The 18,112-nt window shown below is 42.1% G+C and overlaps 1 long non-coding RNA gene across 1 annotated transcript in view; it reads right to left on the reverse strand.

The window, feature by feature from the left end:
• The window catches only part of LOC139026834 (uncharacterized), a 405,332-nt gene that overhangs the window by 225,247 nt on the left and 161,973 nt on the right, over positions 1–18,112 (reverse strand). The gene's annotated exons all lie outside the window — the stretch shown is intronic.

Raw genomic sequence — 18,112 nt, forward strand, 5'->3', positions numbered from 1 at the left:
AGCACCACCAAGGTGACTCATCATGTTATTGGTTGTTGGTTCTGTACTGTAGATCTGCCACAGAGTCAATACAGGGCATTCGTAAAGTATTCGGACCCCTTCACTTTTTCCACATTTTGTTACGTTACAGCCTTATTCTAAATTTGATTACATTTGTTTTTTTCCTCATCAATCTACACACAATACCCTATAATGAAAAACCAAAAACAGGTTTATTAGAAATGTTTGCAAATTTATGAAAGATAAATAAAATAAATACATAAATTTACATTTACATTTAAGTCATTTAGCAGACGCTCTTGAGCGACTTACAAATTGGTGCATTCACCTTATGATATCCAGTGGAACAACCACTTTACAATAGTGCATCTAACTCTTTTAAGGGGGGGGGGTGTTAGAAGGATTACTTTATCCTATCCTAGGTATTCCTTAAAGAGGTGGGGTTTCACATCTTTAAGGAATTATCTTTCATAAATTTGCAAACATTTCTAATAAACCTGTTTTTGGTTTTTCATTATAGGGTATTGTGTGTAGATTGATGAGGAAAAAAACAAATGTAATCAAATCAAATAAATCTCTACCTTATTTACATAAGTATTCAGACCCTTTGCTATGAGACTCGCTATTGAGCTCAGGTGCATCCTGTTTCCATGGATCATTATTGAGATGTTTCTACAACTTGATTGGAGTCCACCTGTGGTAAATTCAATTGATTGGACATGATTTGGAAAGGCACACACCTGTCTATATAAGGTCCCACAGTTGACAGTGCATGTCAGAGCAAAAACCAAGCCATGAGGTGGAAAGAATTGTCCGTAGAGATCCGAAACAGGATTGTGTCTAGGCACAGTTCTGGGGATGGGTACCAAAACATTTCTGCAGCATTGAAGGTCCCCAAGAACACAGCGGCCTCCATCATTCTGAAATGGAAGAAGTTTGGAACCACCAAGATTCTTCCTAGACCTGGCCACCCAGCCAAACTAAGCAATAGGGGAGGTGGTCAGGGAGGTGATCAAGAACCCAAAGGTCACTCTGAAAGAGCTCCAGAGTTCCTCTGTGGAGATGGGAGAAGCTTTCATAAGGACAACCATCTCTGCAGATCTCCACCAATCAGYCCTTTATCGTAGAGTGGCCAGACGGAAGCCACTCCTCAGTAAAAGGCACATGACAGCCCGCTTGGAGTTTGCCAAAAGGAACCTAAAGGACTCAGACCATGAGAAACAAGATTCTCTGGTCTGATGAATCCAAGTGTCACCTCTGGAGGAAACCTGACACCATCCCTACGGTGAAGCATGGTGTTGGCAGCATCATGCTGTGGGGATGTTTTTCAGCGGCAGGGACTGGGAGACTAGTCCTTAATGAAAACCTGCTCCAGAGCACTCAGGACCTCATACTAGGGTGAAGGTTCACCTTTCAACAATACAACAACCCTAAGCACCCAGCTAGACAACGCAGGAGTGGCATTGGGACACGTCTCTGAAAGTCGTTGAATGGCCCAGCCAGAGCCCGGAGTTGAACAAAATCTAACATCTCTGGAGAGACCTGAAAATAACTGTGCAGCGACACTCCCCATCCAACCTGACAGAGCTTGAGAGGATCTGTAGAGAAGAATGGGAGAAACTCCCCAAATACAGGTGTACCAAGCTTGTAGTGTTTAATTGTTGACAAAGGTCCTTCAACAAAGTACTGAGTAAAGGGTCTGAATACTTATGTAAATTAGATATTTCTGTTTTAAATTTTGTATACATTTGCTAAACTTTATAAAAAACAGCTTTTTCTTCGTTATTATGGGTTATTGTGTGTAGATTGATGAGGGGGAAAACGCTTTAATCCATTTTAGAATAAGGCTGTATCGTAACAAAATGTGGAAAAGGTGAAGGGGTCTGAATACTTTCCGAATGCACTGTTTGTTACTGAAAACAGACGTCTGACCCGGCCTATCCCCTTGTTTCCGGCTCTGAGAGGGATGCCTACAATATTGGTCTTCATGAAGTCTATTCCGGCCGCAGGCTTGACTGTGATTGGAAGGGGGATGAGCGAGGGATGAGTGGCGGACAGAGGAGGAGGGGGATGGAGATGGGGAGATGGTGGATCATGGCGTAACGTGGCTGTTGTTCACCGGTTGGGGTCACAGTGAAATGTATCACTATGACAGATGCTTCTCCTGGAAATGCATCACTGTGCATTGGTTGGCTGCTGAGCTCTCAGCATCGGTTGGAAGACTTCCTGCTTGGAATTCCAATGCTCCCTCCGCCGTCAACATACATTTTTCCGACCCTCTGCACAGCGTGAAAAGAAAGAACACAAGAGGGTATTTCTGTCTCCTTGCCTGTTCGCGTTTTGACAAACTCAGCCATCTTGTAGACACACGTCTGTTCCTAGCTAACTAATTCAGAGTTCCGCTAAAGCTGTATTTGCCCAATGAGTTTACTCTGGATTCCCAATTCTCTGAGTTGGAGACTATTTGCTCGATCTGCCTTTTTATTTATTCAACTCTCCAAACAGAGGCGTCTGTTTGGGCGGGATCCAAATATAACACAGAGGACAGAGGGTTCAGCGGTTTTAATTGAGCAGTTACACAAATTAATACAGCAGCCGCAGAATCATTGTGGGTAGAATAATGCAGGTAGTGCTGCTCTGTTTGTATGCCTTAGTCATTGGCTTAGAAAAAAGCGACAGCTATAAACAAACAAACAAACAAACCATTTGATTACATAATGGCTTATGCAACACCTCACAAATAGTCTCCCAATACCCGGAGCAAAACCATATCAGCATCTGTTCTAACTATTCAAGTGGCCTGCAGAGGGAACTTTTTCTCCTTCACAAAGTTCATTGAAGAATCAACTGTCCATTATATTACACATTATATTATACTGTTCTTAGAAAGTCAATGAAATAAGTTGGAAAAACTGCCTGGCCATGAATACATCGGTTCCTTATCACTGTTTAGTAGTGATGTGGAGGTATTATTAAAACAAATATACAGCTCTATATTTCTACAGAAAATAGACATGCTGCAATGTCTTTCTAAAAAAGATTATTTTGAGATGACCATATACTCGCTGCCTGCACTGCAACATTGGGCACCAGATCAAACTCACCAGACCATGACAGCGGATCCCGTTGGTACTGCAATGGCCTTACTTTCTTTCTCTTATTTTCCACTGAAAACTTGATGAAAATAAACTGATTATGGAGTCACTAAAGGGGGGTCCTTGGGTCAGGGACACAGGGATTTCCTTAGTAACCTTGGTACGGGACTGGTCTGGGATCAGATTTGTATACAGTAACACCATCGAGCACAGCCAGATAGTCACAGTTTCCTTGGGGGTTACCTTGCAGCATGCAAAATGGTTGAACAAAATGTTTGAGCAATTCTGTTCATTTAGTCTTGCAAAGTGGGTAAACCATAGAAAGCAAAGCAGTTTCTAGTCTCTAGTGTAATGTTGTGCTTTTTAGTGGTGTAAATTGTGTGCAATACCCCTGAGGGCTTCACTTGAAACACGTGTTTACTTCAAAGTAAAAATCCTAAATTGGCTTTTGAAGAAAACATTTCTGTCATTGGGCGGGGACAGGTTGGTTGCTTAACCAAGTGTCCTCATCAAACTCCGAAGTGCTGCCAATCTTCTTAGCAGCTTAGTGCTCCTCTGCTTCGCCCAGCATGAACATAGATTTAAATCAGGTTATCCTCAAGGGGGGCTGCCCAAACAATAATAACGTGGAGATTTTAAATATGCTAATCTGGCACAGCTGCTTGTGGAAGAGTTGAGGATTAAGCTCTTTTCACCAGCTTAATGTAGCCTATCAGTGTCTGAGGAGTTATAATTAATGTACTATCTTACATAGGGATCATTTTGAGTTTAGCTATCGATTTCGGTTTACCTGAAACCTTGCTGGTGGAGTGAGTGAGCACACACATTTAACCATGCAGCTGGCAAGCTCTTTGTTGCTGGACAGTTTTAACAATCAAAGTTCCACTTGAGTTAACAGCTGGTCCAATGTCATCCAATGATGAATTAATCTGGATTTAATCATGTTTGCTCCCTGGAGACATCACCATGGGTAGTTTGATTTTCTAGTGGTCATTTGTAGCTCAGTTGGTAGAGCATGGTGCTTGCAATGCCAGGATTCCCAGGACCACCTATAGGTAAAATGTGTGCACGCATGACTGTATGTCGCTTTGGATATAAGCGTTTGATAAACAACATATATTATATGTAATATTACTATGCCCAAATGTGAATTCTGGAAGATAATGTAGGCTATACTTTTGGGGGTTGGTTCTGATACTAAAGATAGACTCAGCAATATGACATCATCATACACACCGGGATGACTTCCTGCTTATAAAAATGACAATCTGACAAGACTGCCACTGCTGGCTGTTTCCAATGTGGTCATGGCTCGAAGGAGAATGTGAATTGTGGAAGAACCACTGGTGGGATCCCTGACATATTTTGGGTTCTGTTGGTATTGATGTCTGAAGCCTATGCTAAATTCCTACAGGATTCATATAGGACTTTTTTGCAAGCGTTTCCCTCTGTGTATATCGGGCTGTGTTTACACAGGCAGCCTAATTCTGATCTTTTTTCAGTAATTGGTCTTTTGACCAATCAGATCAGCTCTGAAAGAGAGCTGGTGAGAAAATATCTGATGTGATTGGTCAAAAGACCAATTAGTGGAAAAAGGATCAGAATTGGGATGCCTGTGTAAACGCAGCTATGATGTTAAATTGCTCCACCTTTAAACACATACAATTTTCTTCTGAAGGCCATACTAGTTAACATGGATCAATATCTATATCTGACATCGACATAGGATGATACTTGTCCACACATTTGATCTGGATAGCTTTAAAAACTGAACACTTACTTAGCATCGCATGATTTACTATATAGCATTACAATGTAGTTATCGATCAGTGTAAATAACACATAATGCAGTATGAGTGAACACCACTACAAGCTTCCACTTGGTGACCAGAACTCTCATTGACTTGGAAGGGGAAGGGATATGGTAATAGAGCACGTCTACATATGGGCCGATCTCTCTCTCTCTCATACTAAATGGAGTCCTTTGAGTGTGTTCTTCCATAGTCAAGGTCATTGTTTACTGACAGTGCTTTTACACATCTAAAACACTTCCTCTGAAAAGTTGAAAGTGTATTCTGTAGACTTTGCCTGCTAATAACTTCTCGGCTTTTACAATGTGTTCCACAATCAAAGACATTGATTGATGTGGTTGTCCCGACCTCGAGGGCAGAGAGAAGCTGCAGTTTACTTTGTTGAGTAAAAACATTTAAGAAAGCAGGCAGGTTGCATCAAAAATCACACAATCGATGCACTGCCCACTTGAAGAAGTCCAATTCCGGTTTATTGTTTACTTTGCAGTAATGCATTAAAGCGTGCGCCTATGAAAAAGTGTTTATGCATGTTCAATTTCTCTTCAGGTTTATCATCACAGTATTGCATTGCATTATTCAAGAGGACAGATCTGCTGATAACAATAAGCTGATTGTTTATTCTCTGTTGTTCTGCTGCGTTTTCAAAACAGTTTCAAAATGCAAATCAAAACAGACTGTGACCTTATGAATCACACTCTTTGCATATTTCACAATTGTCCATGGAAAGAGACACACTGTTATATTTTGTTGGGGGAAATATGGTGGGGTCAACCAGGTATACCAACCATGTATGTCAAGTAATCACTCCTCTGTTGCTATACATCTTCAGCTGCTAGGAACAACTTTACACCAACATTAAGTGTTTCAGGTGGATGCTCTTGTGAAAAGTGATAGGTTATTTTCTTCTCTGATGCATCTTACATTTTCTAATAGCAGACTGTGTTTCAAAGCAAATCAGATCACAGCTCCTCCCTTCCTATAGGCAGAAAATTAAAAAGGAAGTACCTGTGCTAAGGTCTATTCAACGCTGGTCTGACCAATCAGAATCCATGCTTCAAGATTGTTTTGATCACGCGGACTGGGATGTGTTCCAGGTAGCCTCTGAGAATAACATTGATGTATGTACGGACACAGTGACTGAGTTCATCAGGAATTGTATAGGGGATGTTGTTCCTATTGTGACTATTAAAACTTACCCAAACCAGAAACCGTGGATAGATGGCAGCATTTGGGCTAAATTGAAAGCGCGATCCACCGCATTTAACCATGGCAAGGTGACTGGGAATATGGTTGAATACAAACAGTGTAGTTATTCCCTCCGTAAGGCAATCAAACAGGCAAAACGTCAGTACAGAGACAAAGTGGAGTCACAATTCAACTGCTCAGACACGATACGTATGTGGCAGGGTCTACAGACAATCACGGACTACAAAAGGAAAACCAGCCACGTCACAGACACCGACATCTTGCTTCCAGACAAACTATGCCTGCTTTGAGGATAATACAGTGCCATCAATGCGGCCAGCTACCAAGGACTGTGGGCTCTCCTTCTCCGTGGCCAACGTGAGTAAGACATTTAAACGTGTTAACCCTCGCAATGCTGCAGTCTATTTTACTGTATTTTAGTCAATGCCACTCCGACATTGCTCTTCCTAATATTTATATGTTTCTTCATTCCATTATTTTACTTTTAGATTTGTGTGTATTGTTGTGAATTGTTAGATATTACTGCATTGTTGGAGCTAGATACACAAGTATTTCACTGCACCCACAATAGCATCTGATAAATGTGTATGCAACCAATAACATTTGATTTGATGTCTTAAATAAATTGCTCACAAGGTCTTACAGTTCATCTGTGTAGCTTAATCAAGATTTATTTAAAAGATTACACATGAAATGTATCTTCTGTCATCATCTCTGCGAGTTTGAGACAAAGCTTAGAGCACTTTCACTTGTTGTGTGTGTGAGTGTATGAACGTGTGGATGTGTGTGTGGTCTAGCTTGATCCCATTTGCAGCCACTCTCACAATGACAGAGATTTCCATGCCACAGATCCCTGACCAGTGCGCTACTGATGCTCATTTAATTTAATTACACTTAGCCAATAACAAAGAAGCAGGCAGAGGAGATCCACACTAATCACATTAGAGCAGGGGGAGATTGGTCCGTGTGATCGAATGATTTGGCCGCACACGGCTGGGCAGCCCTTCACCAATAACATTCAGGCCTGCTGTTGGTTGTTTATGATATTGAGCTGTCATTCGGCCATCACTCACATTTAAGACCCCTATCTCTCCTGTCTCTATTACAGACCCGAACTGTCAAGGAGAGAGGGGCTGGTGCGGGTGTCAGTTGGTGTGATGTGGGTTAAGAATGCTGAGTCCACAACATGTGCCCTGACCGGGCTGAGAGAGAGGAAAAACACCAATGGGAGTTGAAGCAATGTTGCAGTTGGCACTTTGGTCTGTACCCATACTTAATAGCCCCTGAATGGGCCATTCCCAACCTGGCCCCCCATACTGTAAGGACCATCTAATCATAGTAATGCAATGAAGGAACATTTCAGACCATAACACTGCTGGAGAGGAGATAATACCCAGATACATTGTGTTGTGTGCCTTCTCCAAGTGTCCAGAGAGATATTATAAGCAGTCTTAATCACTCCTATGACCTCATCACCTGTGAAGATAGTCCTAATCTTATTTAGAACATAATAAAGAGAAACGTCTTCACTTTCACCATGGGCGTATCAGAAACCCTGCAAGGTGGAGGGCCCATGAACTCTGCGTTGTTCAAGATGGATAAACAAAAGGCAAGACCAAGTGGTGCACAAAAACGCTGCAAAAAAAGCTTTATCTGATCAAGCTCTTACCAAATCTACCTAATACATCAGCAAAGCTACCACCTCGCCTTAGACTGACAAAACACCACTACAAGTGGAAGCTGGTAGGCCTACCTGTGCAGCAGCTAGTACTAGCAGCCTCCCYGTCCAGACAGAGTCCTCACTGCCCGGGCCGGCAATGACAGTAGCCTTGCTCCGCCTCTTCTTCCTCCCCTTGAGAATAGTGACAGTTCCTCTATTGAGAGTCCTGCCGTCCTTCTCCTCCTCCTCTTCTCCCAGAAAACCAAGCTGATGACTGCCAGATGCCCAGAAGCGCTCATGAGAGCCACCCTCTGTCTGTGAACACTGGTAAGCCTACGAGTGATGAGACGGATAGCCCTGACAGTGTGGAGTCAGAGTTCCAATGTGTAATATAAATAGGCTACCAGCTAATACTGTATATACTGTAGCTATAGATAGGCTAGTAGTCTAGACTACATTGTCTGCATAATGAAACAATCCCTAGTAAGCTATTGTTTTGAAAGTGGACTGATTAATATTATTTGACAATAGATAGGGCAGACTAGTTTTACGCAGCACACATTTTCTATCCAAGCTGCGAGAAAGCGCGAGGACTGCTAAGTTAGGCTATTGGCCAACAGGACAGTTGCATATACTAAAAATACTATAAATTGTTTTCTGATTACTGATCACTGCTCGGCCTCCGACTGCAAGGCACTACAGAGGGTAGTGCGTATGGCCCAGTACATCACCGGGGCCAAGCTTCCTGCCATCCAGGACCTCTATACCAGGTGGTGTCAGAGGAAGGCCCTAAAAATTGTCAAAGACTCCAGCCACCCTGATCATAGACTGTTCTCTCTGCTACCACACGGCAAGCGGTACCGGAGCGCCAAGTCTAGGTCCAAGAGGCTTCTAAACAGCTTCTAAACTCCTGAACATCTATTCAAATGGCTACCCAGACTATTTTCATTGCCCCCCCCCCCTTCTACACTGCTGCTACTCTGTTATTATCTATGCATAGCCACTTTAATAACTCTGTCTACATGTATATAAATGCCTCAATTACCTTGACACCGGTGCCTCCCGCACATTGACTCTGTACCGGTACCCCCTGTATATAGCCCCGCTACTGTTATTTGCTGCTGCTCTTTAATTATTTGTTATACTTATCTCTTACTTTTTGGGGGGTATTTTCTTAAAACTGCGTTGTTGGTTAAGGGCTTGTAAGTAAGCATTTCACTGTAAGGTTCGAACCTGTTGTAGTCGGCGCATGTGACAAATACATTTGATTTGATTAGTATGATGTTACGTCAAAATTAATTTTGCAATCTGCAATGTTTGAATTTCCCACTTTAATTACTGAATGTCACTGACGTAGAGAGGTGTAGGCAGGAGGCAGTCGCAGGTTTAGAACTACTGAATTCATTTATACACCATAGAACAAAGTGGAATGAAACCCAAACGCTGTTGTGCTCACAATATATCTTCATAAACAAAAAGGCACAGGGCGAACCCAAAGTGCAAAATATAAAGTACTCAGGAAATAGTAGGAGAGATTCCTCTCAGGAAAACAAGTAACATCTATAATTACCGACAAAGACGAATGGCAGAGGGAGTATAGAGTGAAAGAGTTGGGATTGGAACCAGGTGTGATGATAATGACGAGACAAGTCCGGTTTTGATGAGTGAAGGGCGTTTGCCAGCAGTAGGTTCGGCAGCAGCTAGAAAGCCGGCGACACCGAAAGTCTGAGCTGGACAGGAGGTGGAGCCAAAGCAAAGGCTGGTGTGACACTGAACAAGTAAATACATTATTGCCACCAGCCAGCATCTAAATAGCAGCATTGTGACACGATAGGCCTATAGCTTCATGAAACATAAACGTTAGGCTTGACATGAGAAAATGACAACCAAATAAAAACAAACATGTATCCATTAAAGCAAAGCTATAGGCTACTACAAGCATTAGCACCACATAATCTGATAGTCTATCGATAGTCAGCCGCATAGACATCACAAATTCAGAACCATGGACAGTGATTGGTAGTCTCTACTTTGTGAGTGGCTGATGTATTAGACTAGTTTTTTTTCTTAGGGGTGGGGAGAGGATCAAGAGAAACTGCACTACACTAGTGACTTTCACTCATTGTGTGTGTGTGTATGTGTGTGTGTGTGTGTGTGAGTGCATGAAGTGTGTATGCGTCTGTGTGGTGTGTATTTGTGTGTGTGTGTGTGTGTGTGAGTGAGTGAGTAGTGAGTGAGTGAGTGAGTGAGTGAGTGAGTGAGTGAGTGAGTGAGTGAGTGAGTGAGTGAGTGAGTGCATGAACGTGTATGCTTCTGTGTGTGTGCGTCTGCAAGTGTGTTTGTACCGTGTGTGTGTGTTCTAGCTTCACACAGCTCCAGGGGACCTGACTGATCCAATTTGCGGCCGCTCTCTCAATGACAGAGACTTCCACGCCACAGATCCCCGACCAATGTAATACTGATGCTCATTTAAGATCAGGCACCACACCCTCATAGGGTAATATTTCTTCCCTTAATCGTATCACAACATTTACCAGTTAATTGTACACACAAATATAATACTTTTTAGTATTTCCTTCATTTAAATATTGTATTAACATATGCAAATGCAGTGATATCTCATTAAATATGTGCATATTTGCATATCTCGCAAATCCATTTTCTGGACACTGGATGAAGTTTGGTCTGTACCCGTACTTTATAGCCCCTGAATGGGTCATTCCCAACCTGGCCCCCCATACTGTAACGACCATCTAATCATAGTAATGCAATGAAGGAACATTTCAGACCATAACACTGCTGGAGAAGAAATAATACCCAGATACATTGTGTTGTGTTCATTCTCCAGAGAGATATTATTAGCAGTCTTAATCACTCCTATGACCTCATCACCTGTGAAGATAAACCTAATCTTATTTAGAACATAATAAAGAAAAACATCTCAGATAACTATTCAAATAATGGATTTGAGTGTATATATACACCGTGTATACACATACAGTACACTTTACAGTAGAGGCATCACAGATCATACATTAGAAAACTATTTTAGTCAGTGCTCCAACTTGGTCCTTCTTACAGGTATTTCTTTAAACCTGGGAACATTCTCTACTGTGGCACGTACTGTATCTTCATTATCATGGGAATGTGAATGGCATTCCACTAGCATTACACACCATCTGCTCAGGCAGCTCTAACAGGTCCCCTACAGTATTTGGCATCTCTTTGTGCCTGTCACATCCGCAGCATTTCCCTAGAAAAGAGACCTTCGGTTCGCTTTTCCAGTACCGCTTTCAAACACGGCTCAACGTCTTCTGTTGACAAAAATACGTTTGTTTAGTGTGTGTAGCGGAACTTCAGAGGAGGGAACTGTCACAATGAGACTTTTCAGACATGCAGCGAGCTGGCATGTGAAGCCATCGTCACCGTTTTCCAGACTTCATCATACTACTTGCTACTTACTTACGATGACATACTCGTACCATGGTAATGAGGGTAAAATATGTATCCAGGGAAAATAATTWGTTCTTTAGTCGTAACCATTTTTGCATTTTCCAGTAAATCTCTGTAGATTAATTTGTCTTTGTTAAGTAATCTATTACTGTCTCAGATTGGACTACAAATGCACAACAAAGACGTGAATGACTCKTAAGATCTTCAAAACTGGTGCTGTTTTCTGTGGAATGTGACATAGAGGTGTAATTTCACATCTTATTTATGTAATATTTTTTATAACTTATCGTGTACTGCATGACCTTGGAAATATGTGTTTAGCTTCAATAAGTCACTTCTTGAAAATCTAATATTGGTTTGATACATAGTGCCAAGAAATAACAGTGATGTTATTATCATATATAAAACAAATTAAATGCCTCTTCGTTTTGCAAGATTAAGTAAGATTTACTGTTCTTGCAACTGTACTGTCAGAGTTGGTTACTGGGCTTAACTTTCCTTCAATATTGGAGGACGACTCTGTTTTGTTACAGTACGGTTCCGCTTCTGCACCATGGACAGATCTTGTGGGGGAAGCCAGTTTCGGCACCATGGACAGCACCTATGGGGTAAGCTCCAGTAATGTACACAGCCTTAAAGCCCAGACGCCCACTCACTCACTCTCCTGCCGGGGATGATTACAATTTCATCTCAGTGCAAATAGTTCATTAGTAAAACCTGGTGATTTCACCAGGGATGGCCCAGGAAGCACATGAACAAAGACGCTCTGCTGCGCCAAAGCAGATGAATGGGGAGAAGGGCTGGAATGAAATGTCAAGCAAAATGTCATCAATGTAATCTGCTTGGAAAAATAATAAATCAAGTCTCTTTGTAGACCCAGCCACTGACCCACACAAGAATTACAGACATAACCTGGAGTGTATGAGAGAGAGAGAGAGAGAGAGAGAGAGAGAGAGAGAGAGAGAGAGAGAGAGAGAGAGAGAGAGAGAGAGAGAGAGAAGAGAGAGAGAGAGAGAGAGAGAGAGAGAGAGAGAGAGAGAGAGAGAGAGAGAGAGAGAGAGAGAGAGAGAGAGAGAGAGAGAAGAGAGAGAGAGAGAGAGAGAGAGAGAGAGAGAAGAGAGAGAGAGAGAGAGAAGGAGAACGAGAGAGAGAGAGAGAGAAGAAGAGAGAGAGAGAGAACGAGACAGAGAAGGTGAGAGACAGGGAAAGTGATTGCGTGAGACAGCCGCAACGAGAGAGGTAAAGAGAGTGTTCAATGACTGCAGTGGGAGTAGCTGTCAAGCTACAAGGGGAGGGTTGCACCACTGTGGGATGCTACATAGGCGAGCGGCTCCGCACAACATCCCAGCATCCCACCGAGAAGCTCATCAAAAAGCCCTCAGCCACATCCTAATCACTGCTTAATGATTTACACAGAACAACAGTGTCTCAAGGCTTGTCTCTGTTTTCCTTTCCCATTGTATCCCGCAAATGTTTTTATGTTCCTCTCGACAAGAGAGAGAAACAAACAAACCCTACATTCTCTTTAAAATGACATAGTTCGCCGAGAGCAGTGAGTGAAAAAAGAGAGTGCTGCTGTTAGATTGGCTGCTGCTTGCTGCTGTTTTTGAAATGGCTAGAGACCTGTTCAGCTCCAGCAATATTCCTGTTGGAGAGAAGATGTGATGATGCAGATTGAGGCATTAGATACTTGATTGGGCATTTAGAGATGCAAAACCAGATCAGRGGCACATCAATACAGTCAGTATTATTAAGATGAATCCATTGGCCTACGTGCACCAGGACTTACATGTAAGTATTTGTGTTTTACACCTCCAGCAGAATAATGACATTGATGAGTGCATGATATTCAGTTTAACTGGCATATAATATGTTCTATGGATGGTCTTAAAACTTAAGTCACTTCTGTCTGAAAGTATATGATCATGACTGGGCATTCTAACATATCTGTATCCATTCATCATCATCATCATCATCATTGTCAATATAGTCTCCCAGGTCTTCCTAAAAAAACTATAGAGGTTTGTCAGAGAGAATAAAGTGTTGTATCTGCAAAAGTTCACCTCTGCGCTGTCACAGACTGGTCTTCCCTGGKTGCCTGACCCTGATGAGACCCCTGTCACCATCTGATCCTGCTCAGATGCGGCATGACAAAGAAATARCTTGTTGTACATTTATACAATATATTATCCAAGAATAGAATCAATGGTTCAATAATTGAAATTATCATTATTCCCAGATCCCAGACTGTAGTCTACCCATCAACTCAAGATGGAACTTTGTATCCATTCACTGATTGTTATAATATACTGCAAAATTCACATGAGCTCCGTAGACTGGTCTTCCCTGGCTATCTGACACTGCAGGGACACCTGTCACCATCTGATCTTGCTAAGACATGATGAGCATAGTGTTGTGTACTGACTGTGCACCATGACAGTAAAGCCTGTAGAGCTGTTTATACCGTGCCAGTGTGAAAAGTAAGGAATTAGCTAGGGAAACTGACAGATCGACAATGTTACATTGCTATAGTAACTAAGAAAAACTCACATTGCGCAGGAAAAACGTCTGAATATTGTTCTTCACTCGTTTGGACACTGGTTTCATTGTTTGATTCAGGTCTAGTGTGACAGAGACAAAAATAATAGCTAAAGTTAGTGAGTTAGCTAGCTAGCTAACTTTAGCCAACATCTAGCTAATGGTACAATGGTACAACCCTAATTGATACACCATCGAAAGCGTAACTTTTGCGCGTAACAAAGTAGTAACTTCACCATGCTCAAAGGGATATTCAGTGTCTGCTTTTTTWAATTGTTACCCATCTACCAATAGGTGCCCATCTTTGCGAGACATTGAAAAAGTGCCCTGGTCTTTGTGGTTGAATATGTGGTTGAAATTCATTGCTCGACTGAGGGACCTTACAGATAATTGTATGTGTGGGGTGCAGATATGGGTTAATCAGTCAAAAATAATTTTAACCACTAGTATTGCACACAGAGTGATTCCTTGGAATATATTATGTGACTTGCTAAGCAAATCTTTACTACTGAACGTATTTAGGCTTGACATAAGAAAGGGGTTGAATACCTATTGACTCAAGACATTTCAGCTTTAAAAAATGTATTAATTTGTAAGACTTWAAAAAAAWATATATATATACGTGTATATTGACATTGTGAGGTATTGTGTGTAGATCAGTGGCACGAAATCTAAAATTCAGGCTGTTATACAACAAAATGTGGGAAAAGTCAATGGGTGTGAATACCTTTTGAAGGCAATGRAGTCTACTCTGTAAAGAACATACATACATACAGCTGGAGATTAAAGTAGGATGGCTGGAGATTAAATTAGGATGGCTGGAGATTAAAGTAGGATGGCTGGAGATTAAACAAGGATGGATGGAGATTAAAGTAGGATGGCTGGAGATTAAGCTAGGATGGCTGGAGTTTAAACTAGGATGGCTGTAGATTAAACTAGGATGGCTGTAGATTAAACTAGGATGGCTAGAGATTAAAGTAGGATGGCTGGAGATTAAACGAGGATGGCTGGAGATTAAACTAGCTGTAAGAGTGGAGGTGGTGCTACTTAAAATGTCAATTATATAAAAACTCAAAGTCTTCAAATCTGTAGAGCATACCATAATTTGCATGTTATGCATAGCTTGTCTGGTGTTATGAAGAAGTCAAGTCGGGAAGCCTTCTGGAAAGTACAATGTAAATGTTCATAGAATTTCCCTCCCACACATGCACTATGATCTGGCTAGGGTTAGGGTTGGAGTGCTCATCTAGGATCAATGTTGCCTTTTAAATCATAATGAATAACATTACATGGACAAAAGGGACCTGATCTTAGATCAGCTCTCCTACTCRGAGAGGCTCTATGAATACAGGCCCTGTAAAGTAATATTACCCAAGTCATTTGTCAGCGCAGTAAACCATGCTCACGCCCCAGCATCAGTCATGGCTTCTTCATATTAACCCGATGACAGTATGAGAGGCCTTGCACCTCGTTAAACACTTTCAGGTCGCTCCTTCGGAATCCTGTTAACTTCAGAGTGTGAACTCTTATTTTCCTCTCCTGTTTTACGGTTTCTGTTATAAACCCTGCCATCAGTGCTGATGGAATTATTGGAGTTTGTTGAATTGTATATCAATATCAGGTCCTGAGTGAACCTTAAGTCAAGCCAAGCTCAGATTCTATTACTGTAATTTGTCTGTCGATTAGGGGAGTAAACTGGTGAGGTATAAGCAAAATATAGCACTTAGGAATAATCCAAATCACATCAGGCCTGGACAAGAATATACAATTATCTGAGGAGGAATCAGAACATTATGAAATACCTGCCTCCCCTTGTGCATTAGCAAAAAAATATATACTGTATATATTTCACAGTTTATCCATAATTTTCTTATTTTGAATCATCAACCTTTAACTTAATTATAGTGCATTTTTGTCAGCACCATTGCATTTGTCACATTTGCACAGGCACCAGTGGATTGCACCCTCCTGGGCCCAAGTGTAGGACAATTAAACTGGCATTTGCTGTCAGAGGAATGGCCTTATGAGAATTGAATTGAGGTTTGATGAGGTGGTCTATAAGAGGAGGAGGAGGATGGTGTAGCATGTGGTGCTGGGCTGACTGCTGACTGCACAGGTAACCTTTAGCAGATAGGCAGATATAGATTGTTTCTCATTAGAGTAGAGGAAGGCCCGGGTGGTAACACCTCATATTCTCATATTCTCTCTCTCTCTCTCTCTCTCTCTCTCTCTCTCTCCTCTCCTCTCTCTCTCTCTCTCTCTCTCGTCTGTCTCTCTCTCTCTCTCTCTCTCTCTCTCTCTCTCTCTCTCTCTCTCTCTTCTCTCTCCTCTCTCTCTCTCTCTCTCTCTCTCTCTCTCTCTCCTCTCTTTTCTCTCTCTCTCTCTTCTCTCTCTCCTCTCTCGATTCTCTCTCTCTCTCGTCCTCTCTCTCTCTCTCTCTCTCTCTCTCTCTCTCTCTCCTCTCTCTGCTCTCTCAACTCTCTCTCTCTCTCTCTCTCTCTCTCTCCTCTCTTCTCTCTCTCTCCTCTCTCTCTCTCTTCTCTCTCTCTCTTTCTCTCTCTCTCTCTTCTGCTCTTCTCTTCTATGACTGATCTGTCTCCATCCCCATGCCCTCTACTTGGAGGAATTGAGAAAATCATCATGGAATATAATGACGGATGGCGCTGCTGGATATTTGGAATCTGTCTTCTCTCTCACAGCTCAGCCAGAGAGCCCAGGCTGTATGACAGGCCCATGGCCAGTGTGGATAACACGGGAGATGGAGAATTATCTCCAGCACGTCTCCCTACTACCCTCAGAGTTCTGCCATTAGTGGTTGTCAGTCTAGCAAACACCCGCAGCAGCTTTCCAGGCAGGACAAGTCAGCTCCTCACTTCTAATAGGGGGGCATGGGATCATTTTCTGCCTGGCTAAAGTTGAACTATTTTAGGGATATGGGCCTGGGGTTTGGTGAGTGGCAAAACTCCTGAGACGTAAAGATGTGAACTCAAAAGTGCAGAAGAAATATTCGATTTTTAGCAACCAACTATAACAAATATGGCAATAGCAACTATAGATGTTGTTGTTTTGAGTTTTGAGTGTAGAGTGTGCAATACTATTGTGTCGTGTGTGTGTGTGTGTGTGTGTGTGTGTGTGTGTGTGTGTGTGTGTGTGTGGTGTGTGTGTGTGTGTGTGTGGTGTGTGTGGTGTGTGTGTTGTGTGTGTGTGTGTGTGGTTTAAGTGTTCTGAGTGCATGCATGTATGCATGTACTATGTGTGAAACCATAAGCAAATGTCAGTCCGATATTTCATGTACAGAGCTCCTACAACATTAAAGACAGTGTCGTGGGTGGTCTATATGCCACGTTAGAGGTAAATGTAACGCTGATCAAGGGATGCTCTGTGTTGTTTTCAACTGTGAATAAACCCCTAATTCAAAGGGAAAAATATGACATTCCAAATCCAAGGCAATAAATTTCCATGACAACTTGTCTGTTGTGCACGTTTTTGATAATTCTAACAAGGTATGTCATCTTAATTCCTAGCAAGGTACAGTATGTCATCTTATCAACCCCATCAAAGTAATTACGTGGAGTCATCAGCTGTGAATGATATGAACCATGGCTCTTGTCAAAAGCAGAACTAAAGGCCATTGTAAATGCCATTCGAAATGCATAGGCTCTGACGAAACACTGGAAAGCCAACTATGCATTGCATAGGCCTTTTGAACATTTTTCAGGACCAGTGGACAGTGACAAGCCAAATTAATCGCTTCTCTGTGTAACGTTTTTCAGGTGGACCATGGACCAGACAAAATGCAGTAGCGCTCCATTCTGGAGCATTTTCAGGACAGCAAGTTGGACAGCGCCAAGCTTCCACAGCTTTTCTCTGCTTTGCAGGTGCAAACCAATACCCACAAGGTCAAGTTATTCATTCACTTGGGTTACAGTGCTACAGCTATTATTTCTCAATCGATAGATTGTGTGTGTGTGTGTGTGTGTGTGTGTGTGTGTGTGTGTGTGTGTGTGTGTGTGGTGTGGTGTGTGGTGTGTGTGTTGGTGTGTGTGTGTGTGTGTGTGGTGGTGTGGGAGAGAGGAGAGAACCTGCGTCGATGGGTTTTTATTCCTGACTTGTTTCTATCAGGATTTGCCATTGAGTAGTCACACAATATATGTAAAAGCCGCACAATTGGTAGTGTTGTGCTCGTCATGGCATTACGATCAGGAGTCAATCTTTGATTTATCCCGGAACTGCTGCTGTTATATTTCAAAACCTATAACCCTACACTTTTTCTCCGTTTGCATATAAGTCCGACTTGGGAGTTGCTTTTAACCGTCTGTCTCCTTTGTCGTCGTCTGTCAACAACACCG

Source organism: Salvelinus sp. IW2-2015, linkage group LG4q.1:29 (assembly GCF_002910315.2).
Source record: "Salvelinus sp. IW2-2015 linkage group LG4q.1:29, ASM291031v2, whole genome shotgun sequence".
NCBI classification, from domain to species: Eukaryota; Metazoa; Chordata; class Actinopteri; order Salmoniformes; family Salmonidae; genus Salvelinus; species Salvelinus sp. IW2-2015.